At 34.8% G+C, this 25,499-nt stretch overlaps 1 protein-coding gene and 1 long non-coding RNA gene across 9 annotated transcripts in view; both read left to right on the forward strand.

Moving 5' to 3' along the window:
• The window catches only part of LOC105489946 (protocadherin 9), a 944,009-nt gene that overhangs the window by 710,327 nt on the left and 208,183 nt on the right, over positions 1-25,499 (forward strand). The gene's annotated exons all lie outside the window — the stretch shown is intronic.
• LOC139359184 (uncharacterized) overlaps positions 1-25,499 on the forward strand; it is a 103,952-nt gene continuing 78,453 nt past the window's right edge. Inside the window, exon 1 of the long non-coding RNA XR_011615022.1 lies at positions 1-25,499. This exon is cut by the window's right edge and continues 54,865 nt beyond it. This is a non-coding gene — a long non-coding RNA (uncharacterized lncRNA).

Here is a 25,499-nt window from a genome sequence, read left to right on the forward strand (position 1 = left end):
GAGGATTGAATCACATGGTTTGTTAAACCAAGCCTCTCTGTGTATATAATATATCTCACCATAACACATACCACGGGTGTTATCAGTGTCCTGAGGCTTCAGCAATATAGCAGAATCTTCCATATTTTCACGCACTATAACAGTATCTGTGCTTCTACTGAAAGGTAGTTTCTTTTGACAGTTTTCATAAAATTGAAATTCTGTGTTAGCTACCTATGATAGGATCTGTGATGTTCATAAAAGCAGTTTTCTTATTCCATCTTCAAAGTGGTGACTGTTTTTTGAGTGACTGACAGAGAGCAAGATTCTGCATCATGTGGCAGGAACTACCGACCTCATCACGGCCCATTTCCTTTCAAATTGTGCAGGAAAATAAATGATGAAAAAATGTGAAGGAAATGTTTCAGAAACAATCTTTCATGTTTCTAACCACATTACACAACACATGGAAAGGCTAATACTGTATTTTATCTCAGTTAGTGTAACTCATAGCCATGCTTTCAACAGAGGGAAAAAAAGATTTAAATGCAGGTCTTGGCTTAATTTAGAACTGATTGCTCATTAATCTTTGGAATAGGTATGCAAGCTGTCTTCCAAATGAAGGGGAAGCTGTTGGCTGCCTACCCTAGACCCTACTGTGCTGTTTTCAATTTGTTTTTCCGTATGATATTTAGTCTTTCATTCAGTGTTTAATACTAAGCATTAATGGGGAAAATATTGCCTAATGAGCTGTTGTCTTGGGCAGAATACAGTCAAACATGCCTCCTTTGCAAGAGCTCACCAGCTTCTGCCGGTATTTAGATAGTGTCATTAATCATGAAGCATTTCATTCTCCTCTGTCCTAGAAGACAAGGGTTTCCCGATGTCACAGAAACAGGCCCTTTTAAAATCGGGTATGAATTAAGACATAAGATACCTAAACACAAAGCATCATATGGTTCAATTACTGTGAAGCAAATACCCCATTTATGGTTCATAGTGCTTCTATTATGGACTTGATAAGCCCTGAGGCATACATAAAGTCCAGAGTTAAGAATTTATCCTGTGAATACACAGGATTTGAAGATTCCACCATTGGAAAGGATCAGCTAAATAATCAGATATTCAATAGATTAATTTTAAAGGCAACAAGCATTGAAATGAAGCATGTCTGTTCCCAGGGAAATGGCTTTGCATCACGGGTTTTCACGTGGCTTTGAACCTGCAAGTTGATCTGCAGAACTACTGCAGGAAATTGCAGTAATGCAGGAAAAAAGACAACTTCCCACCCAATCATATCTCCCTCACAGTATTATGAATAAAAGTAAATTCATTTAGTTCAAATTTGAATCACTGTTTTCTTCTATTACTAGAAAGGAAGACCTAAGGAATTACAGGACAATTGTGAATTCCAAAGCAAATGAAATAGGGGGGAAAAATCATTGTATGCACATTTAATACAAATTCAGGAAAGTCTGTTGACACCGACATTTTATTACCACACTACTATCAGTTTAAGAAGTTCAGAAGAAAAGATGCTAAAAATAATGATAGTATTGAAGGTAGGGAAAAGACGTAAAGGGCATTTAAGCCACAAAGAACCCTACAGCACTCGGAGAGCACTGAGGCACAGAGTTTCTTCTCATTATTGCTCACAGTCAGGAGAGGACAAGGGCTGCTCAGTTTTTTGTCCTAAACGTATTTGGATTGCTGCTTTGGCAGAAAAGAACAATCTGAGTAATAGAAAACACACGTCAATCAAAAAGTTTATTTAGTGTAATCCCTTGTCAGTAAAATATGAAAGTGTAGATTCTGTTTTAATAGGACTGCCATCAACCAGTCGAGTAAGAAGAGAAGCTCAAAGTCTGTGGAGCTAGTCATCCTGGCTCACAATATTTGCCAGTGGCCGAGAGCTGCTTTGGTCTACAAAATCAGAAAAATGCTTTACAAAGCTTATATAATTGAGAATGTTACTGTGTCATGCAAATGTGGGTAAAAAACTTCTTTCATCATATCAGGATCATAACCTCTGGCAGGGAAGGGAACTGGCCTGTGTGTTGTCTGTGTCTCTCCTAGGGCCTAGCCAAGATCTGAATATATGACATGCACACTCTAAGACGAGTCATAGACTCATAAAATCTTAGGGCCACAATGACCTTAGGGATTCTCTAGACTAACTCATTTATTTTTCATCTATGAAAGTTGAGACTCAGAAGCTCTAAGTGGTTTACCCAAGGGCATACTGCTAATTAGAAGCAGGCCTGGGGTTATAAAGAGTGCTCGTCTGCCTCTTTCCGTTGATGGTCAGTTTGATCATCATTAAACTTTTGCCCATTTCCTATTACCAGTTTGTGCATAACCTGATTAATGATGAATTTAACTCTCTCTCTCTCTCTCTCTCTCTCTCTCTCTCTCTCTCTCTATATATATATATATATATATATATATATATCTGTACTGATTGGTTATAATAATAATAAACAATTTCTAATATAGGTCTTACTAGGTATCTTTTTTTTAAAGGATTTTTGGACATTAATTTATTTAATCCTTACAGAACCCTAAAGGAATGCTCTGTTATCACCACTGTTTTTCAGAATAGGATATCAAAGCACTGCCAGTGGAGATAACCAGCCTAACTTTATACAGCTCATGTGTTCAGTTAACTTTCCAAAATGCGCTATTATTTCTGTGTCGCCACATCCACAGTAGTTCCCAGCCTCGAATATAAACTATATCAGAAACTAGTCTTTCCGCATGAATCCGGAGAAAATTGTATGTTGTATCTGGGACACCAGACTAGATTTTCTTTATTTAAAACAGTTTTAGTTCAGAGATCTTTTTGCACTATTATGCCCTTGGGCTTTTCTTGGAAACACTGTGTTCCAATACAGCAATTTGCCCTGGTGTTAATTCATGCATTTGGGTTTTGGTCCCTTTTACTCAAAAAGTTTTAAAATTCCTTGCCCATTGAATCCCCTTACTCCTCCCAACAACAGCACTGCAGTCCAGAGATTTTGGAGTATAGTAAGTCAAACTTATTACCACCACCCCACATATGTTTAAAGTAAATTTATATTACCCCTGAATATAACTTCAAAACCTCAGGCATTTTCTCATTGGTTTATCCCTAGAGGGTAAATAAACTAACAAAATATTTGAATCTTCCAAAGTATATCATTTTAATCCTTGCTTATCAGCCCTACCTTGCCCATAAAAAAAGTGTGCTTTCATAATATTCAAATCCAAATTTTATCGAGAAGGAGGAGTTTGCAACTTAGGGTAAAAAATCAGCTATTATTTCTAAATTTCACTTTTGAAACTTTTAGAAGTATTGTCTTATTGTGACTTTATTGATGGTTCAGGAAAATAGGGATATTTGTGCCTGTCCAAATCTCATGTTGAAATCTAACCCCCAGTATTGTAGGCGGGGCTTGGTGGGAGGTGTTTGAATCATAGGGGGTGGATCCCTCATGAATGGCTTGGCACCATCCTCCTGTTAGTAAGTAAGCTATTGCTCTGAATTCACATGGGATCTGGTTGTTTGAAAGTGTATGGCACCTCCCCTCCTCTCTCCCTCCTGTTTTTGCCATGTGACATGTAAGTTCTTGCTTTGCCTTCTGCCATGAGTAAAAGCTCCCCATAGCCTCCCCAGACTGAGCAGATGTTGGAGCCATGCCTCTTGTACAGCCTGCAGAACCATGAGCCAGTTGAACCACTTTTCTTTATGAATTACCCAATCTCAGGTATTTCTTTATAGCAATGCAGGAAAGAACTAACACAGGATGGATAGAACATATCCATTCATTTTGTTGAGAGTAATGGATGGCAGAATGTGGGGGCACATTTTTTCATTTATTCATTTATTAATTCATGCAAACATTCGTTGTTTTTCTATCATGCCAATTTCAAAAATAAGTTTATTGTAGCACAAAATTTTAAAAGATGTAAAATCATTAAGAGTAATGTAAATCATTAATTAAATCATTAAAATCATTAATGTAAATCATTAAAAAAATCAAGAATTGTTTATTAAAAGTATGGAGTACATGACAGGAAAGGAAATTTAAGATTCGCTATTAAAGTAGAGCTTAAATCTTAGTTCTGGGTTTCCTGAAGGCCAAGTTTAGAAGGGAAAGGCAATGGATTGAGAAGTTTTCATTATCTTATAAAGAAAACCATAATTCATTCCAAGACATGTTTTTTCTTGATTGCTGAATTGTGGTAGGAATTGCACATGAGCTTTTAAGAGGGTCTGTGAAGAACACAGTGTATATTGTCCCTGATAGCAAGTTTTGTTGTTGTTGTTGTTTTTAAATTGCAGAAATGTCTTAGAATGCCTGTTTGATTGGAAAAGCTAAAAGCTTAATTACTATCAAAAGTCCTCAAAGCTATCTTTAATCTCACAATTATGCAACCCAAATGTGTAGCGTTCTGGTGATCTCTTAAGCTAAAGTGATCAAGCTTAGAGGAGGTACAGTTTATATCATAAATGGATTTCTTGCTCTGTAATGACTTAATACATCGGTCAGTTACAAAGTGTCCAATATGTCCCTGGAACAATGACAAATACTTTGAGTTCGTGTTCAAAATACAAATTTTTAAAAATTATTCTTAAGTTTATATTGTATTTTACCTGAAAAAGTAACTTTACATAAAGATACTAGAAATATCCCATATATAGTTTGCCATGTATGGGCAAATTTCTTGTCTACTGGCCTAGATGTTTCAAGTCTTGCTGGCTTCCTAAGGTCTCTGGCAACTACTCAATCTTGCCATTGTAACAGGAAAGCAGTCACAGAAAATACTAAACAAATGGATGTTATTAGATCTGATTTTCAGTAGTTTGGGAACTCTTGTTATAGCAAATAGCATTTAAATTAATTATAAACCACGTGACACTCGCCATAGATGTATTAAAAAATTAACAGGAAAGATATTCTTAATTGAGATAGGCGCTAAAGGTTTTGATGAGGAGGACAAATTTGATTATATTCAGGAGAGATAAAATGACTCATGCAAGCACACACACACATGTAGACACAGAGAGAAAGAGAGAGAGAGGGAGACAGAGAAAGATCTGGGATGGTTTTCTTTTTGGAGGGTGGCAGATTGTCAATTTTAGGCGTGTAGTCAAATGCTTAAAGACAAGATAGTGGATAGTCTAAACAATAATTGGATCCATTAGTCAAAATACTGAATTGATCACAAAGAATATATAGAAAAATGATAAACTGTGCTACACTGTCTTATTATTCTGTGTTCATCCTTTACAAATATGTTTTATTTCAGAACTTTTCTAATTTGGCTTATATATAAAATTTTTTTAGATTTAGTTAATACATATTAGAGTGCAGATATCAAAGCCTTACAGTAACATTTTGGCTTTTCTGTGTTTACATAGCATGATAGAATAACATAAAAATGAAGGCCAAACTTCTAAGATTATTATTGATAGTATTAGCAATATTGAGTAATATTATAGCTTTACTAGAAAGATCCAGTAATAATCTTGAACTACTATATAAGTGATTGTCTTAATAAGTTTGCCAGTTGTATCTATCGGGTATCATAGGCATTCAGTAGACTCTTGACTTCTAAACCTAACATGTTTTATCTACTGAATAGTACTTCTGAGGAAAATGAAATTACATTGAATTATTACACAATTTCCATGTTGATGAGAATTAATAAAAAAAGTTAGATGAGACAATAATTTCTTTTCAAGTTGAAGTATTTCAAATGGTGTTAAGAAGAAACTCTGAAAATAAAATATTTCATTTTTAGTGACAGCAAGGCCAATGGGTGTGGGAGAAAGATGTTCTCTTGTAAACTTGTAAATGTGGTAAAGTCATCCACCTTTGTATAAAAACACAAAAAGAAATTCAGGTGGTGATCTCATATTCTCAAAAAAACTTGTGTAGCTCACATACTTGAAATTCATTTGAGAAAGGTTTCTAAATTAGTTTTATTAAGAAGAAACAACAAATTTGCATCTGTACAAAACATGTTTACAATTCTTCTACATAATTCATAATTTTTCTATAAATTTTACTAATTATTTACATTCTTGTTAAATTGTATGTTCTGTTTTTCCTTTTATAATTATGAAAGATTTCCAGTATGGAGAAAAATGAAATATCTATGTCCGTACTACATGGACCTAGCAGATATTAACATTTTACTGTATTTGCTTCTGGTTACTAATTTTTATACCAAATAAAAGCATTACTGCTGCTCAGGAGTATAATTTCTAAATATGTACGATGTTATGATTTTTTAAACAATATGAGATAATTGTTTTATTTTTAAAAATTTTACCAATATGATATCATGTTTTTATCGTTTGGAACTTCTTTTTGAAAATCAGATTATCTCAAGAATATTATAATAATAAATTTGATTAGTTGTACAAATAAGTTTAACTGATTCACATACAGTTACTAAACATTTAAGTAATGCTGTCTGATTGAATCATAAACTTGAATTTGTTCAAACACCAATTATATTTTTATTTCTCATTCAAATATAACAAGTGTTTGTGTGAACAAAGCAAGGTTAATGTGAGTAGCTTGATAACATATAGAAATCCTTTTGTTTAGGCAAAACTGGACATAATACAGTATCTTGAGGAAAATTCCCCACAACTCCTTTCTGAACCTTTGTTCTTTATTTAGTCACTATGTTATTTATTTTAAAGTAGATGCTAAAGAACCAGAAATGAGACTGGTAGTGCTCTCACAGCTCTTGCAGAATTCCAGGTATAATCAGGGAGCTAATATGATTTTATGATGATGAAAACACCACACTTATAAAACAGAATGGAAATAAGTAGATATGTGGGCCCTGAATTTAAACTGAGACAAATGTCTTTGTATGAAATGGACTATTACGGGTTTATCTTCAATTCAATTCAGAAATACACTACAGTAGACCAGTGGACCAGATAATCACATATAGTTGAAAGTGTGAACGATGCAGTGTAGCCATTCATTGCTTTTACATTATATAGCAGGCAGAAAATTGGTAAGAATTCAAAATGCCTGCAAATAGCAACCTCTTCTGAATAGAGGTATCCAGAATGCTTACTAAATAAGACAATGGGAGCTTTGCTAAAGCAAAAGGTTTTCTCATGTCAGCTGCAAAAGCACACCCAAAGAATAAACTCCTTTGGCGTTGAATTTCCAAATTCTTTATAATATACTTAAATTTTTTAACATAAATTGTTGCCTAAGGCATCTCCTACTTACACTCAGCAACCTATTTTGCATGTCTGTCTTTTTTTTTTTTAATTCACTCCATTTTCCCATTCATTAATTTTTAAACTCAAAATGATTTGTTATTTAGACACACTGCCATTCTCTGTCTACATATAAGGACATGAACCTGCACCATGTCTCAATACTACTGCTAAATGAATTTTATTTTATACAAACCAGGTCTATGTCTTTGCAACAAGGTGAATGTCCCAATATGTGTGGCTAATTCAAGTCCAAAAAATAGATTTTATTGGATTACATTAGGGACTTGGATAGATATGCCAGGCAGCGATGTCTTAGCAAAATCAATTTGGAAACTTTGATTAGGTATACAGTACTGTGTATGCCTAATCAAACCTTATTTTACTCAGACATATTTAACCAGGTTTGCAAATATAGAGTTCATATTTTTAAAGAGATAAATCTCCATTCAGTCTGAATCTACCCAGTCATTACAAGCTACTTATTTTACTTCCTAATATGTGGATGTGGACTCGGGGTCACAAAACAGAATTCACCCAAGAATTGTTGATTCAGCTAAAACAAAAATGCCATGTCAAATCTCCTTTTGCAGTCAGTGTTAGTCACTGCCAGGAAATAGCTTTCTGCAACTGAGTTCTTAAATTTAATCTCCGCTTGATTGAATTAACCACACATATCTGAAAAGGGAGTAAGAGAGAGAGAAAAAAAAAAAGTTATCTCATTGCCAAACTGTTAAAAAAGGAATGCTGGACCTTTTGAGGAAAAAATATCTTGACTTCAACTTATTTCAAGGGCACAGTCAGGATATAGTTCGGGCTTTTTTTTTTTCTTACTTAAGAAAGGTTACACATTTGTATTCTGACAGCCATTCTATTGTTTTATTAAAAACTGAAGAATGAAAGACCAAGAAGATATTCAGCTGCACCTGATAAGATTTTTTCTTTAAAGATGACCCCAACCTGTGGAAGATGATTTATGAAATCATGGTTTTCATTATTGGACTTGGTGCTGACTGTGTTGTTTTTGATTGATGGGCCTGTAGTTTTTGTCTTCTTTTGTCTTCAGTAGAGAGCAAGGGCATAAAAACACTGCTAGCAAATGAGATTATGTAAAACGTGGCAATTTTTAGGGACAGGTAGTTTGAAAGAAATGTAAAGTATTAAAGTATCTTAAACATATAATACAGCATGATTTTTAAATTATTTTTAAAGAAAGTTACATATACTATAGCAGACATTTTGTAGAAGTTTTCATTTGCTACTGAAAAAAAAAATAATAAAAGGATACAAGAAAAAATGGCATTTTATTCACCCTGGCATATAAAGTGTTCTAACTGACAGGAAAAAATGTCTGTTATTTTATAGGCAAACAGAAATAGATTAGTCTGTTTATGTAATATATATAAGAATGTGTCCTGGTCTGGTACGGTGACTCACACTTGTAATCCCCACACTTTGGGGATCCAGGCAGGTGGATTCCTTGAGCCCTGGAGTTTGAGACCAGCTTGGACAACATGGCAAAACCCCATCTCTACAAAAAAATACAAAAACTATCTGCGTGTGCCTGAAGTCCCAGCTGTGTGGGAGGCTGAGCTGGGAGGATCACTTGAGCCAGGGAGGTGGAGGTTGCAGTGAGCTAAGATTGCACCATTCCACTCCAGCCTGAGCAACAGAGTGAGACTTTGTCTCAAACAAAAAAAAAAAAAAAAAAAAGAAAGAAAAAATAATGAGTGCTTTTGTCTTTTTGCTAGTTTTTTTTTTTTTACAAAATGGAATAGATTTTTAAAATCATTTACAGTTTCAGTTTTACAGAATTTTCTATCACATTAACAATATACAATATGAAATAATTTTTCTTTTGGTGATAAGTCTAAAATCTGTGTTTGTGTCTGTCTGTGTGTTTTACTTCAAAAAAAAATAGGCAAACTGACAAAGTAATGTGACTAGACGTTCACAGCAAAGCTCTGACACACAGAATCTGGGAGTATTATGGGGATTCATTCAGGACTACAGAAAGCCAGAAACATCTTCATTTCCCTTCTTTGAAGTAGTTCTAGTAACTATTAGAATTTATCTTTATTGTAGTTTCCTCATTCTAATTTCTCAAAGGGAACATTAACTAATATTGTTTGAAAATCACATATTTTATAAAATACATTTATATATAATTGACACAACCCATTTATCGATTGTTAATAGCTCGCTTCTCATGAATTCTTATTGTATATATATAATTCCTAAGGTATCTATATATATTTTGTTAGATATATTAATTGCTTTGTATAATATGTTTCTCTACAAGCTCTTTAGGAAAATAGGGATGAAGCCAACCTAAATGTGGTCAGTCTTGCAGGACTTTAAGAAAGAAATGTAAAAGTGTGAATACAAACATGATTTAAGGAAGCAAATATTAATTAGGATGAAGCCTGTAAAAGTGAAAATTCTTAAAAGTCAAGCTTCATTAACTTCATGATAAACTCATCTCTAATTTTTTTACAAAATAGAGTAGATTTTAAAAGTCATCAAACATAGGTAAAAGTCATAGGTTGAAAAAAAAATAGGTAAAAGGTAAATAGTTATTTTATTAGGCATTGCTATTTTATATTGCATTGCTGTCAAGAAATACCTGAGACTAGGTAATTTATAAATAAAAGAGGTTTAATTGGCTCATGGTTCTTCAAGCTGTACAGGAAGCATAGCAGCTTCTACTTCTGGTGTGTCCTCAGGAAGCTTCCAATCATGTCACAAGGCATAGGGAGAGCAGGTATATCACATGGGAAAAGCAGGAGCCTGAGAGAGTTGGGGGAGGTGCCACACACATTTACGGAATCAAATTTCATGAGAACTCATTCACTATCTTCAGGACAATCCCAAAGGTATGGTACTAAAATATTCATGAGAAATATACCTCCATGATCCAATCACTTCCCACCAAGCCCAGCTTTAACATTAAGGATTACATTTCAACATGAGATTTGAGTAGGAAAAACATCCACACTAGATTACTTATCATGACTTGATCAGTTGATAGCACCACTACCATCATAATCATCGTCCTTTATTGGGCACTTGCAACATTCCAGGCGCTATGTAAGTGCTTTGCATTAATAATCTCATTGAATTTTCTAACAACTCCATGAGGTATGTGTGATTTTTTAATCTACATTTTAGAGATGAAGCAATTAATATTCAGGGAGGTTAAATAACATGCCCCAGAACATGCAGACTAAAAAATGGAGGAGCAAGAATTCTAATCCAAGTATATGTGAATGTAAATTCAATAAATTAAATTTATTTTGAATTTTCTTAATAACAACTACAATACAAAACAAATACAAAAATTTTTGTATTCATACAGGGAAATACTCAAATTTATGGTGATTGTGTGTTTCATAACTACTTCAGGGTTTTTAATGTGACAGTTTTAATGTAAGAATCTTTTTGGATATGAATGTTGAGAGGCACTGGAACATTCAAAACTCATCACAGTTTCAAGCCTCATTGACACCATTTGTCCCGTGTATTTGTGGAAAGAGTAGTTTTCTTTAGTGAGCAAAGGAAGCATTGCCACAACAAATTTCTAGTCTTCCAAACATTACCTAGTTGTTTACACCTAATTAAACTTTAACAGCACTTCAGTGAAAAATTTCAGGGGTCATCCAAAAGGTCTAGTGTTGCATATATATTCATAGCTACTCTGTAAGTAGAAGATGTAATGAAAAGATTTTTAAAATGTATATTTAAAAATGTATATTTAAAATGCTTTAGAAATTAAAAACAAAATTATTAGATTCTTGAGCAGTAGATAATTCATTCAGTTCTAAACCGAGGCACATTAAAATGCTAACCATGCAGTAGATTGGTTAAGCAAAAATGCTTTTATAGAAAATATAGAAATAATAATGTATATTCATAACTAATAATTCAGTTTAAGTGTTGAGTTGGCTTCACCACATATAAACCTGAAAGGAATTTTTTCTGCTGAATTATGCTCAGAAAAAAAAGAATAAAAGCCAAAAATCACTGGGGTCCTTTAAAGTTAGACTAAATTTGTCAGCCATTATTTGGAAACATTTAAAATTTCTTTACCTTGAAAGTGCATGTGAAAATTGAATTTTATCCTATGATATATCCATCTTTGTTTTCATAGAAAAATGTTTTAAATGTCCAGTTAAGTTGTATTTTTCTTCTTAAATCTTCACATAAAATGAAATTTTAGGAAGATGTAATTTGGCTCTATGTGAATCGTCAAAGCAAAAATTTCAGTGGAAAAAATTAGACAGCCAAGGAAGACTTTATTTAAGACTATTGCAGGCCAGGTGTGGTGGCTCATGATTGCAGTCCCAGTGCTTTGGTGCCAAGCTAGGAGGATTTCTTGAGCCCAGGCGTTTGAGACAAGCCTGAACAATATAATGAGACCTTGTCTCTACCAAAAAAGAAGAAGAAAAAAGACTATTGCAATAGAGTAGAGAGAAAGAAGTACCAAAACAAAAGGTGAAAGGATTTTTAATGATTGGGGTGAGGCTGTGGAAACATTCTGGAGGATGAGGATGTTACAAAAAGGAAGTTGATCAATGGGATGTGTCAAGCTCATTTAGTTATTTCTGAGTTTGCAAATGTTTTTATTCTTTGACTAGGCCATCTGTGTTTGCTAATTGCTACCCATCTAAGAAGTTAGGCTGATAACCTCCCGCAGAGACTGGGATCCTTCAATGTTTACATTCCAACAAGATGGTTCCCAGGTTCTTGAAGAAGACATTGTCTGGGTTGTAAAATTGGTAAGAGGCTGGGAAAAGATTTACCTACATTTTAAAGAGTAAGAGAAAGACTCCACAATTTCAAGTTTTCTAAAGTAAATGCTTTAATAAAAGAGAGGACAAGGCCTAGAATCAGGACAAAAATCTGTTTACAGTGTAGTTGGGCTGAGGCGGGAAGTTAGTCAGAGCTCAGTCACAGTGTATGCCTGTGAGAATCACAGCATTGTCTAATACAACATACAACATTATTGTATAATAAACTTTCTTCCACAGAGCCTTTATAAATACTTATTAAATGCCAAGCAGAATTCAAAATTCATTACGTTTATTATTTTAGTCAGTCTTCACAATATCCTGAGAAGGCTTTCTCATGTTCACCAATTTATATATGAAGGAGGTGGGACTGTGTGTCTCATTCTTAGTAACAATCATACTCTACTACCTCCCCAAGAGTTTTCCAAAAGAAAGTAGCTTTCAAATTCTTCACTGAAAACCTAAACATATTTTCACAAAACAGATTGGATATCAGTATATCTATTATTCAGCTTGTCATACTGTGCAAGATAGTAGGAATGAATCATCCATTAAACTGATGTGATGTGTGGTACTGGGTAACTGTATTTGGTGTTTTTTTGTTTTTGTTTTTGTTTTTTTAATGAATATCCCTGAGGTATTAAGATTCCTTGTATAATGAAGGTCACAGCGCTTGTGAAAACTTGATTAAGCGACTACGAAGTTCTTGATGTGTTTTCGAATGTATTCAGCATCACCTGTGTTTCAAAGTAATGGTCCATTCTTTGGTATTATGATTACTGGTGAGCAACACAAGAGTGAAAAATTCAATGTCTGTTATCTGACTAGCACAATATTTTGTGGGTTACATACCTTCTCTATTGAAGTGAAATCCACATAACATAAAATTAATCATTTTAAAGTGAACAATTAGTGGTATTTAGTACATTAACAATGTTGTGCAACCACAATCTCCATCCAGTCCCAAAATATTTCTGTCACCCCAAATGAAATCCCACATCTATTAAACAGTTGATGAAATCCCACATCTATTAAACAGTTGCTCCCTATCCCCTCCTCCCCTAACCCCCACAAATATCAGGTCTCTTCCAAATGCAAATTGTTATTGGTATGAATGAGTAGAAATAACAGTTAATACTCATTTAGAGAAATAGTTATTTAGGGCGTAACATGTTTCAGGAACTGTTTTAAATGCTTTCTATCAAATAACATGATCCTTATGACAACTCTGTGAACAAATGGAGGCAGAGAGGTCAAACGGTTTGCAGAAGGACACAAAGAAAATACAAGATAGGGCTGGGTACGGTGGCTCATGCCTGTAATCCCAGCACTTTGGGAGGCCAAGGTGGGCGGATCACGAGGTCAGGAGATTGAGACCATCCTGGCTAATACGGTGAAACCCTGTCTCTACTGAAAATACAAAAAATTATCTGGACCTGGGGGCACATGCCTATAGTTCCAGCTGCTTAGGAGGCTGAGGCAGGAGAATTGCTTGAAGTCGGGAATTGGAGGTTGCAGTGAGGCAATGTCGCACCACTGAATCCCAGCCTGAGCGCCAGAGCAAGACTCCATCTCAAAAAACAAACAAACAAACAAATGAAGAAACAAAAAAGAAAGGAAATGCAAAGTACGGGTATATTAAGAGGATTTGAACCCATTTTATACCGTTACCACTGGCAATCCTATATCTTCGTGGCAGACAGAGACACAACTGTATTTTCATTCAATACCTCGATGCTTTACAACTTGATTAATGCTAAAACATAACATACAAAAAAATCAAACAATAAACAACAGCTACAAACATACACATACAGTTTTCCTGACAAAGGAGATAAATGGGATAGGCCAGAAACAGCAGAGGGGTGGCAGAAAGAAAGAAAGCAAGCTTAACTCTTCTCCCTTGTAAAGTTCAAAATAAATTATTATTTTGTGATTTGTCCACCCGTGATAGCAATTCTGAATTTTTGCTACATAGAAATGAAGCAAAAATGTATTTCAACTTAAATACATCTTGCCTTAAGGAGCTTCAGACAGTTTGAACTTGAAATGCAGCCCGTGAATGAATATTTAATTTCACTTTCCGTATAAGAGAAGTTGAATCACTTTTGCAAGTCTGAGGGTGACAGTTTCAAATTTCAGCTCAGGCAGGCAATCAACAGAGAATAATATTACAGCAGGGGGAAAAGTTGGTGATTCAGTAATGACATTTTAATCTTACAGAACAGAGTATTGGTATAGAAATTTGCAATCCCTTGTGATAGCTTTCTGTTGACTTAACAATCAATACCATCATAACAATAAAAATATGCAAGTCTCTAGCTATAGGCAATGCCTAAGAATGAGAACTTGTCCATCATTTGTTACAACCTTCCAGGTTTTCCTGCACAACAAAGTATTTTCCATGCATTTAATCTGGTGTTATAAAGCAAGGCGTAGACATTTAAAGATATTGAAAAAGTATTTCTTCCTCGGCTATTATTTATTAAAGCAAAGGTGGTTTTACAAAACACTTTTTTTTTATGTGAGCATCTAAAACTAATTTGCATTTTTATTTTAAATTCGAATAGCCTCAAATGCAATAGATAGTATCTTATCATCATTAAGCATTTATTAAGCTTTCTTAGTGTGTGGCGCCATAATGCCATAGTCAGGATTGGAAACAGACATGGTCTCTGTCCGTTAGAACAGCATGACCTGTAACCTGCTCACTGACCGCAAAATGGACTCCAGCCCACTCAGTGTCTTTGCTTACTGAGTTTAAGAATAATGACTGTAACTATCTAATCTTTTCTATTAATGATGCTTATAAATAGATTTTTCTTATTATCCATGAGCATTTTCTCATTTCTGACATGTTTTTCTGTCTCTGGGGAACCTTATAATAAACTCTTATTAAGTCTTCCAGGGTAAGAGGGAAGAATGGGAAATACAGTAGCTTGCAGCTTTTTACATTTTCAGTTGTGAAAATACGATCACAGAAAACATTCAGGATTGCTGTGTATGGTAACTTAACTCTGTCTATAAGCAAAGCATGCATAAACTTGGAGGCCCACAAAAGATACTGTGAAAACTGGATGCTTCTCCCCTACCTACTTCTAGGCATTATTTATTTGCTTCACAAAGGTTTCTGGTGAGCATCTACTTGACAAGGATAAGGAAGGCAGTGAAGCAATGAAGCATGATGCCCTTCCTCTGGAATCACATCGTCTAAAGAGAGAAACATAAGCATTAACAATTCACTGTAAGAGCATGGTTAGGAAATTTACTCTATGTACATATAAGAATTACATGAGAGTACAGATTACCCTCCTGCCTTAGTAAATGTGTCTTATCAGAGATAAAAGAAGAATAGACTTTGAGCTGGGCATGGTGGCAGTGCACCTGTAGTCCCAGCTACTTGGGAGGCTGAAGAGGAGGATTACTTGAGCCAGGAGTTTGAGTCCAGCCTCGGCAGCACAACAATACCTTGTGATACGGCTTGGCTGTGTCCCCACCCAAATCTCATCTTGAACTGTAGCTCCCATAATTCCCACATGTTGTATGAGGGACCCAGTGGGAGGTAATTGAATCATGGGGGCAGGTCTTTTCTGTGATGTTCTCGTGATAGTGAATAAGTCTCATCAGATCTGATGATTTTATAAAGGGGAGTTCCCCTACACAAACTCGCTTGCCTGCCACCATGTAAGATGTGACTTTGCTCCTCCTTCACCTTCTGCCATGATTGTGAGACCTCCCCAACGATGTGGAACTGTGAACCAATCAAATCTCTGATATGATTTGGCTCTGTGTACCAAACATCTCCTTGCAGTGTAATAATCCCCGCATGTCATGGGAGGGACCTGGTGGGAAGTAGTTGAATCATAAGGGCAGATCTTTCCTGTGCTGTTCTCGTGATAGTGAATAAGTCTCATGAGATCATTTCCCCCATACATGCCCTCTTGCCTGCTGCCATGTAAGATATGACTTTACTCCTCATTCACCTTCCATCATAATAATTGTGAGGCCTCCCCAGCCACGTGGAACTGTGAGTCTCTTAAACCTCTTCTATAAAGTACCCAGTTTCAGGTGTGTCTTTATTAACAGCATAAGAACAGACTAATACACATTGCCTCTTAAAATATTTTAAAAAATAAAGAAATAGAAAGTAATAGGCCTTGAAGGACGAGTAATATCTAAGACTGAGAAACACAGAAAATGTGTTCTAGAGAAATTGAATAAATCAGCAAATATTTGTAAATCTCGAAGCACAATGTTTCTCAAAATTATACATAATTACAAATAATATGATATGGAAATGGTGTAGGATGTGTGATGTGTAGCAGTGAATTTCTGAAGATATACCTGGAAGCCAAGTTTTTGAAGAATCACATTTGCTCTGGTAAGGAGTTTGAATGTATGTGGTAGCAATTAGCAGCCACTGAGGAGAGAGATTTGTTAAGACTACTTGGGAAAAGATAACCATGGCAATGGATGTTCACTCAAGGAATGTTTCACCTCATCAGCATTACTTATCTAGCTTTCAGATCTCTCTGAAATGTCCTTGACACCTTTTCCCAGCAGGTAGCATTCATCAGTCCATGCTTTTATCCAGTCACCATTTCCCACATGTATTTACTGAGCATTCACTATGTGCCATAGTCCTCGGCTCCGCAGACAGAGGGATAACCAAAGTTGATATTCTCCATGCTCACACAAGTTCAGTCTATTGATGTATGAATTACCTCCTGATATGTAACAAACCACTCAGAACCTTAGCAGCTTAAGAAAATAACCATTTTCTTCCTCATGATTCTGTGGGTTGACTGTGCAATTTACCACTAGTCTTACCTGGGTTTTTACTCTTGCAGCTGTGTTCAGCTGGAATCCACCTGAACCTTGGAGGCTATGATGACCTCACTAATATAATCAGCTCAGATTCAGGGGTCAAAGAAATAGGGTTCATCCTTTGAAGGGAGAAACTGAAAAGAAATATTGTCATCTGACCATAGGAGGATTGAATAAATAATTACAAGATTTACATTGATTACAATAATTATTAAGATTGAATAAATAATCACAAATATAAAACTGTGCTCTGAAGGAAACAGGCCTAATCCTAAGATTCACATAGGCTCAGTAGACCTTTTAAGAAAAAAGTTTCAGCCAAGGTCTTTCTAAGAAGGTGGTATTTACCAGCAACCTGAAAGACAAATGGAGCCAGTAAGTACAATGACTCAGCTGGGAATGGCAGGGAATAAAGGGTGGTTGTGTTTGTGAAGCAGAGATCAGGTCAGTGTGTCTGTCCTTAGCATATTGATGCTAAGAAGCAGTTGGCATGAAATGAAGTTGGGCATGTAGTTAGGACACAGCCTGACTTCTGGGTCTTGGGTCTGATACCAGACCCAAGATAAGAGAAAAAAGAAGTACCCACAAAAATGTAAAAATATTCAGATTTAAATCAGCCATTGAACTAAAAGTGTACTATACAAAGTTCTTTCAGTTTATTATCTTTTGGGTCTTACAGAGAGGTGGGATACATATTATTATCATCCTTTTTGCAGAAATAATGCAAATAAGTCACCGGCTCAATTCACCCAGACATTATTGGTATATACTTATTTTTATCCAAAACTCAGTATGTTTTACGCTCTCTTTTTCAAAAACAAAAGAACATGTCATTAAAAGAAGAGAAAATAAACACTAGTAGTTTCTTCAAATAGTATTTCTATAGTATCATTTAAAGTTACACAGAAGAGGTTACATGAATGAACTTTGTGTGATTGGTAAATGCAGATTCTAGTACCAAAATATACATCTACTAAATCAAACAGTCCCCCAGGGGTGTTTGGAAATATGTATTTTAAACAGGCCCTCTCATTCCCCAACACTGATTTATTTTGGCACACAATGCCTTAATGCTTCTTTCCAGGGTAAGGTCATATATTCTGAAACTTCTAGCAAACAAGTTACTCTATCGCTTAAGAATGATGTGATACTGGAGATTAAGCACATGCTTGTGAAGATAAATTAACAGTAAGAGTCAATGTAATTACACATTGTATATAATAAGCATGTTTGGGGAAAGTGTTGACTGATTCTGTATTTTTTATTTAATTATATTTATGTTTCCCTCCCGCCCTGGCCCGGACTGCTCAGCAGAATGACTGATTCTTTAAGGAGTATTTACAAAGAATGTAGGCAGGACCATGCCTATTATTTTTTTCCTCTGCAAAAGGAGCAACTAGCACAAGTACCCAGTATTCTTGGCAGACTTAAATTAGTTGTATTTTTCTCTTAAATTTCTCCTTGGTCTTGCAAATGTAGAAGCAAATCACATTCAACAAGCCATAAGAACAAAATTAAAATGAGATATTCACATCAGCAAATTCTGTGTAGTTTAGTATACTCCTAATTGGCCAAACAAATAAAACATAAACAAATGAACTTAAAAAGCAACATTTTAGAGTGGAATTTTTACCCTATTAATATTTCCACCAATTGCCATGAGCACTTCTATTTTATTAAAGGTTTTGTTCTTCATTAAGTTAACTGTTATTTCACTATCTAGACATTCTTCAGTAGTATGTGCTTCTGTATCCTTCACATCCTTTTACAACACACAGGAAAATTGTTTAAAATCTTGGCAGGTAAAATTGCTCACTTCAGAAGATGACAAATTTTTTAGTAGTGTGTTTATATAGTTTTATTTGTTACAAAAGGAATATATCACTTGTGTGTTTCTTTAAATTTAATAAAACAAACTTTAAGAAAAAATATTTTGATCACAAAAGATAGACCATATTTTTATAAGTAGTCTATTATATGGAACAGCTCTGCCAATAGAAGTGAATTAAATATGAGTCAAAATTTAAAATTTTCTCACAGTCATGTATTAAAAATGTAAAAAGTACATGTGTACTACAACAACAATAACCTTATTCAATGTGATAGTTAATGTGAAATGAAGTTGTACTCAAAACAAGAATGTTTACTTGACAGAAAAAATACTTTAATTTGTTTTCATTTTTATATTTAAAATTTAATTCACCCAATGTAGCCACTGGGCATATTTCAAGTGTTGCATACCCACTTGTAAGTAACAGCTACCATAACAGGTAGCTCAGAGAGAATATCAAAACTGGCAATTGGCAAAATTGCAAAAATGCATCTGTTTCTCACCTTTGTTAAAGTAAGCCTTCATGTCACCTTCAGGATGCCTAATGCACTAACTCCAGACTAGAACAGCACTCTAAGTTTTTATGAATTTTCTTATATACCCACCCTCTTTTCTGTTACATTACAGAGTTTTGTTAGGAAAACTATGACTCTAGTTTTTTAATCCTTCCCAAAAGGCTTAATGCTTCAGGTTAAGTAAAATTCACAAAGTACATTAAAAAGTGTCCCCAAAGGTGAAGGGAGGTGTTTTTTTGTTTTTTTTTTTTTTCTTTTTGGTCAGTTTGATTTTTTTTAGTCATTGAGAATGCATATTACTACAATGATGACTATTACTTGATATTCTCATTATCTTAATTTTTTAATATGCTTGTAGAATTTACTGGTACAACTACTGTTGCTATTGAGAAAGTGACTTTTTCATACTAGGTAAATTCTGCTTAAACATATAAACCTGTAATTGTAATAGAACCATTTGGATGAGGCAGAGATCATTCATAGTTGCCAGGAGAAAATGGAATGGGAGATAAATAACAAAGTTCATAATGAACACAAGGGAAGATTTCCTAAAATTACTCTGTTCTTTCCCCCATGCTGTTTAATGAAATTCTTTATGACACAAGAGAATATTTGACATTTGAGAGTCAGCAAAATGTTTAATGATGATTCATAACATAATGAAATACTGTAGAGTCTAAGACTGCTTCATCCTTAATAGAGAAATGGTATGTAAAACACTGATGTTCATGAGTCTCACAATTAAGAAGCAGAAATTCCCCTCACAGGAGAGCAGTGCAAAAACTTGACAAGTATCAATTTCAAAAATTCCATTAATTTCAAATGACATACTCATAAGGATGTGCATTTATTATAAATTAAAAGACATTTTATTTTTAGCAGTTCTTAAGTTTGGCCTGCCTCTTGAGAATTCTTCTGCTTTGTGTTAAATTTAGAAGTTCTTGATGATTATTTTTCTATACAAATATTACCACTTATCAATTAATTCAGCTGTTTGAAATATAGTGAAACCTAATAAAGTTCTTGAATGTGTCAATCATTGTATTTCAGATCTGAGCTTTCCAAGGATTTTTTGTTTTGCTTAATCTCATCCAAATAAAAAACTGCTATGTGGATGTAGGGAAAAAGGGCAAGTAATTGCCCTAACATACAGAGAGTATATTTCATTTGTAATGGAAATGATGGCATTATAATATTAGAATATTAATGGTGATATTAGAATTTCAATGCAATGTAGAGGACAGAAATAAAATAGAAACAGTAGGAAACATATAGGAAAAGCTAAACAGCAAGACTATACTGTAGGCTTTGTTGTAAGTGAATTAATCCATTTTTGGAAACTGATAATAAAATAGGTTAAAGTTATAATTTTCAAAATATTAAAAAATCATTTCAGATTTTTGATAATACCAATAAAAATAACAATAATCACAGTTTTTTGAGCACTTCTTACCAGCTAGTTACCCTACTAAATGTTTTCCATGCTTACCCTATTTAAAAAAAAAAAAAAAACTTACCCTGTTAAAAAAATTTACTTATCCTATCTTATATATTTAGAAAAAAATGAAAACAAAAAGCAATTCCTTAATATTATGTCCCCTAGGTTCATCCATGTCGTCAAAAATGACAATATTTCATTCTTTTTTATGGCTATTGGGAATAATGCTTGCTGTGTTAAACATGGGAGCCCGGATAGCTCTTTGACATACTAATTTTATTTTCTTTAAATATTTACCCAGAAGTGAAATCGCAAGATCATGTGATAGAAATCCTGAGACATGCACAGGGATTACAATTAGAAATAACAATTATTGTAGCCATGTAATTACCCACTTTTGCATCATATGCTTAATAATTTATTAATGTCATATAATCTAATAGAAATAGAAAAGGAAAATATCTTAATGGTTGGATGTGTTAGTCCACTCGCATTGCTATAAAGGAATACCTGAGACTGGGTAATTTACAAATAAAAGAGATTTATTTGGTTCAGGTTCTGCAGGCTGTACAAGAAGCATGACACCAGCATCTGCTTCTGGTGATAGCCTTAGGAAGCTTTCAATCATGGTGGAAGGGAAAGGAGGGGCAGGCATGCCACATAATGAGAAAGGGAGGTAGAAAGATGCTAGGCTCTTTGAAACAACTAGCTCTCTTGTGAAATAATAGACTGAGAACTCACTCATTACCTATGAGATGACACTAAGCCATTTAGGAGGGATCCATCCCCATGATCCAATGCCTCCTACTAGGTCCCGTCTGCAACACTGGGGATTACATTAACATGCTATTTTAAGGGTACAAACATTCAACCTATATCAGTTCATTAAACTTTATTTGTCATTACAATATTCATGTAAACAACATATTTTCATCATAGTAAATGATTAATAACTATTCTGAGCCACCACCCACTCCCATGGGCAGTGTAGTTTGGCATGGTCTGCTGGAGATTTTGATATATGCTTCCAACAACACTGTCTCCATACCACCATCTTGAGCATCATGAGTTTTAACCATCTCAAGAAGTGTGCAGGTCACGTAGCTGGTTAGTCAGAACAATGTTTTTTGTATCTTGCTACACTGTTTTAGACATAGTTTTAAAAATGAATTTATGTATACTGTATTTATTCATTCATTAATGTTCAAGTATGTATATCTTAGAAATTTGTTATATATATTGACCTTATTAAAATAAAAAAAGAAAAATCTGCTTTAAAGATTTAATATAAAGGAAAGAATACATAAAATATCATTTTAACATCATCTTTTCTTTTTTCTCATTCAAATATCATCTATCTTTTAATTTCAATTTGCAGTAGTATTATGTTTTAAATGTAACACTAGTTCAAAATATATAGAGTATAAGGATTTTTCTGGTTCACAAACTCATAAGCTTTTATTTTTGTCTCCCTCATTCATATTTGCTTTTAGGCATTCAGGTCTGACATATCTATCAGAATATAAGTAAACAATGATGGAAAGTAAAATGTTCCTTCAACACTTCATTCTGTTTGTTGTTCTTTAAGTGAACTATTGCCATGTGACATTTGAGAATGACATCCTAGATGTTTAAATCTGAAAATTGTTCTGGTCTTGTATTTCAATTCCATTGGTGAAAAACAACTTTTGTTATGGCTGCCAATGAACTTAAGAGACAAACTGAAGACAACTGTAAGAACTAATTTTTTCAAAGGCAAGGTGACAAATACTTCTCTGTCCTTTAGGTATTATGCACCTAATATGGGATACCGTGTCAACATTACATTAAAAATTTTTTTTTCAGGACCTTATAAAACGTTTGTTTAATTTTGTGGCGATATCTATTTGATTAAATTATTTGAATGCTGTACTTGAAAAGTTGAACATTTGTGGGGTTGGGAATTATATACATCATTATAATATTATATGTAGGTGACAATTTCCAAAGTGTTGTAAGTTTCTTTTCAGATCACAGGGATATTGGGGAAGTCAGTAGGTGAGTAGCCAATGCAAGGAGTTTTTCTCTATGTTCTTCGCTATATTCTTTCAACACTTCTTGCCAATGTTTTTTCAACTTGGGAAATAGGGCATTAGACTGGGAAAAGTTGGTAGCAATCAAGAGGCAAAAGAGTGTCAAAAATTAGTAAGAGTGCTCCTGACTAACATGGTGAAACCCCGTCTCTACTAAAAATACAAAAAATTAACCAGTCATGGTGGTGGGCACCTGTATTCCCAGCTACTTGGGAGGCCGAGGCAGAAGAATGGCATGAACCTGGGAGGTGGAGCTTGCAGTGAGCCGAGATCGCGCCACTGCACTCCAGCCTGGGCGACAGAGAGAGACTTCATCTCAAAAAAAAAAAAAAAAAAAAAATGTAGTAAGAGTGTAGGCCGGACATGGTGGCTCACGCCTATAATCCCATCACATTGGGAAGCCAAGGCAGGAGGCAGGAGGATCACTTGATGTCAAGAGTTCCAGACCAGCCTGGCCAACATGGCAAAAACCCATATCTACTAAAAATACAATAATGAGTTGGGCATCGTGGTGGGTGCCTGCAATCCCAGCTACCTGGGGAGGCTGAGGCATGAGAATCACTTGAACCCGGTAGACGGAAGTTGTAATGAGCCAAGATCACACCACTGTGCTCCAGCCTGGATGACAGAGTGAGAATCCATCTCAAAAAAAAAAAAAAAAAAAAAAAAAAAAAGGAAGAGTGTGTATAGCATTTTTTCTCAACTCTGTATATGTCCTTAGCTATTACAACTTCATGGGGAACAAATTGCTGCTGTGTAAGGAACATCTGCTTACAAGTCTGAAATTGGGTTATCAAACCCTCTTAACCACCAAGTAATGCCAAAAATGTCTCCTAATATCTTTTGGTCTCAAATTTCTCATCATTAAAATGTAGCATTTGAAACATGATCTCTAATGTCCCCCTCAACTGTAAACCTGACAAGCTGAGAAAGAAAGGTGGAGAGATGGTTGATTTTTTAGCATGAATTCAGATTTATATTGACTGTGTGACTTTTGGGCAAATGAGAAATTCAACTGAAATTATATTCAACTAGGCTAATAAGTAGGACTTCACAAAATGCTAAACAAAGCATCACCTATGAAATATAGATAATTTGGAAGTGCCACTCAATTCTTGATATGAGTCTAACATATTTATTAAAAATAAGCAGAAAGTTTGGGAGGCTGAGGTGGGCCAATTGCTTGATCTCGAAAGTTTGAAACTAAACTGGGCAATATGGCAAAACCCCATTTCTACCAAAAATACAAAAAAATAGCCAGGTGTGGTGACACACGCTTGTGGTTGCAGCTATCTGGGAGGTTGAGGCAAAGAGGATCACTTGAGCTTGGGGACAGGAGGTTGCAGTGAGCTGAGATGCCACCATTGCACTCCAGCCTGGGCAACAGAGCAATAACCCGTTTAAAAATAAAAAGAAAAGAAAACTACAAAAGTAAGCAGAAACTTTAAAAAATCCATTGCAAAAATAAAACTGTTGTAACATGAAGCCAATATGGGGATTTTAGGGATTGGCAGGAAAATAAAAGATAATACACAAATCATGTGGCCTTGTGAAAGAGATAACCAATCATAGCCAGTTATGCATTGGATATAAGAGCCTTCAAAGAATATCATGGATACACAATCCCACATTGCCTTGGAATTTTAGTTTTAAAAAACCATTTTCTTTTTTGCCTTGCATTTGGTTTTGCCACTAATTGCACTATTGAGAACTTAATTGCTTGTGATATGAGGCCATGTTCACTATTAAATAAGGGACAAGTAGCTAATTGTTGGTACAAGTATGTGATTGTAACTCACTGAGGAATTATTGACATGTTCCATGTTGTTTCTGTAATAACTAACTTGTATAAACCTTTAAAGGCCATTACAGGACAGATGTTTATAACAAATAACTGACATATAAAATAATTATTTATTCTACCAGTATTATTATTTTTTAAGTTCATAGCACTGAGAGGGCTATAAATACATGTCATGTTTGAAGTAATAACTTGTACTAGGGGCTTAGTGTCAACCTTGAGAGGAGGAAATGAATGTAGTAGTGCAAGAAAGATTTAAGGAATGGAAGGATGGAACTTTAGGACAATCAGTAGCTACATGAAAATGTGCTTGGAGCTTTGGGGGATCAAAAATGAAAACAGAACTGGAGGTATGTGATGTCTGACACATGAGGATAATTTGGATGTAGTGGACAAAGATTGAAACCAAGTTTTTACTTGGTTTATTGGACAAATGTTAATTTTTCAGAAACATGATTTTTGAGTAGGAGAAGAAGAGTTATAGTTTGAACAAGTTCAGCACGGGCCAACCAAGTTAATAATTTCCCTAGTCAGGGGAAAATGAATAAAGATAATGTAAGAGATGGATAGTTGAGTGTTAACAGCATGAGGGAAGCACAACAATAATGAATGCCAAATTTTTACAAGTCTTGCTATGGGTTTTGTACAATCTTAAACAGTTTAAACAAGTAAAGTACATCTTGTCAGCAAATCAACATAGGTAGGTATCATTATTACCTCTGTTTCGCAGAAGAGGAAACTGAGTTACAAAGAAGATGAGTAGAGTCATTTGCTCAGGAACACTCAATATGTGGCAGAGTCACGATTTGGTCATAAACAATGGGATTGTAGCATCTGTGCCCATGATTACTAGCAAGAATTAGTGTGCAGTGGCTCCTAAAGAGATCAAGGACTTAACCTTAAGTGGCATGCACAGTTTGGGGGCGACAGGCAGAAATGCAGCCTGTCAAATAGAGGTCAAAGAGTCATCAGTGTGGTCTCTATCCAGAACCAAATTAAACAACTC

The sequence above is a fragment of the Macaca nemestrina genome, chromosome 16, assembly GCF_043159975.1.
Source record: "Macaca nemestrina isolate mMacNem1 chromosome 16, mMacNem.hap1, whole genome shotgun sequence".
NCBI classification, from domain to species: domain Eukaryota; kingdom Metazoa; phylum Chordata; class Mammalia; order Primates; family Cercopithecidae; genus Macaca; species Macaca nemestrina.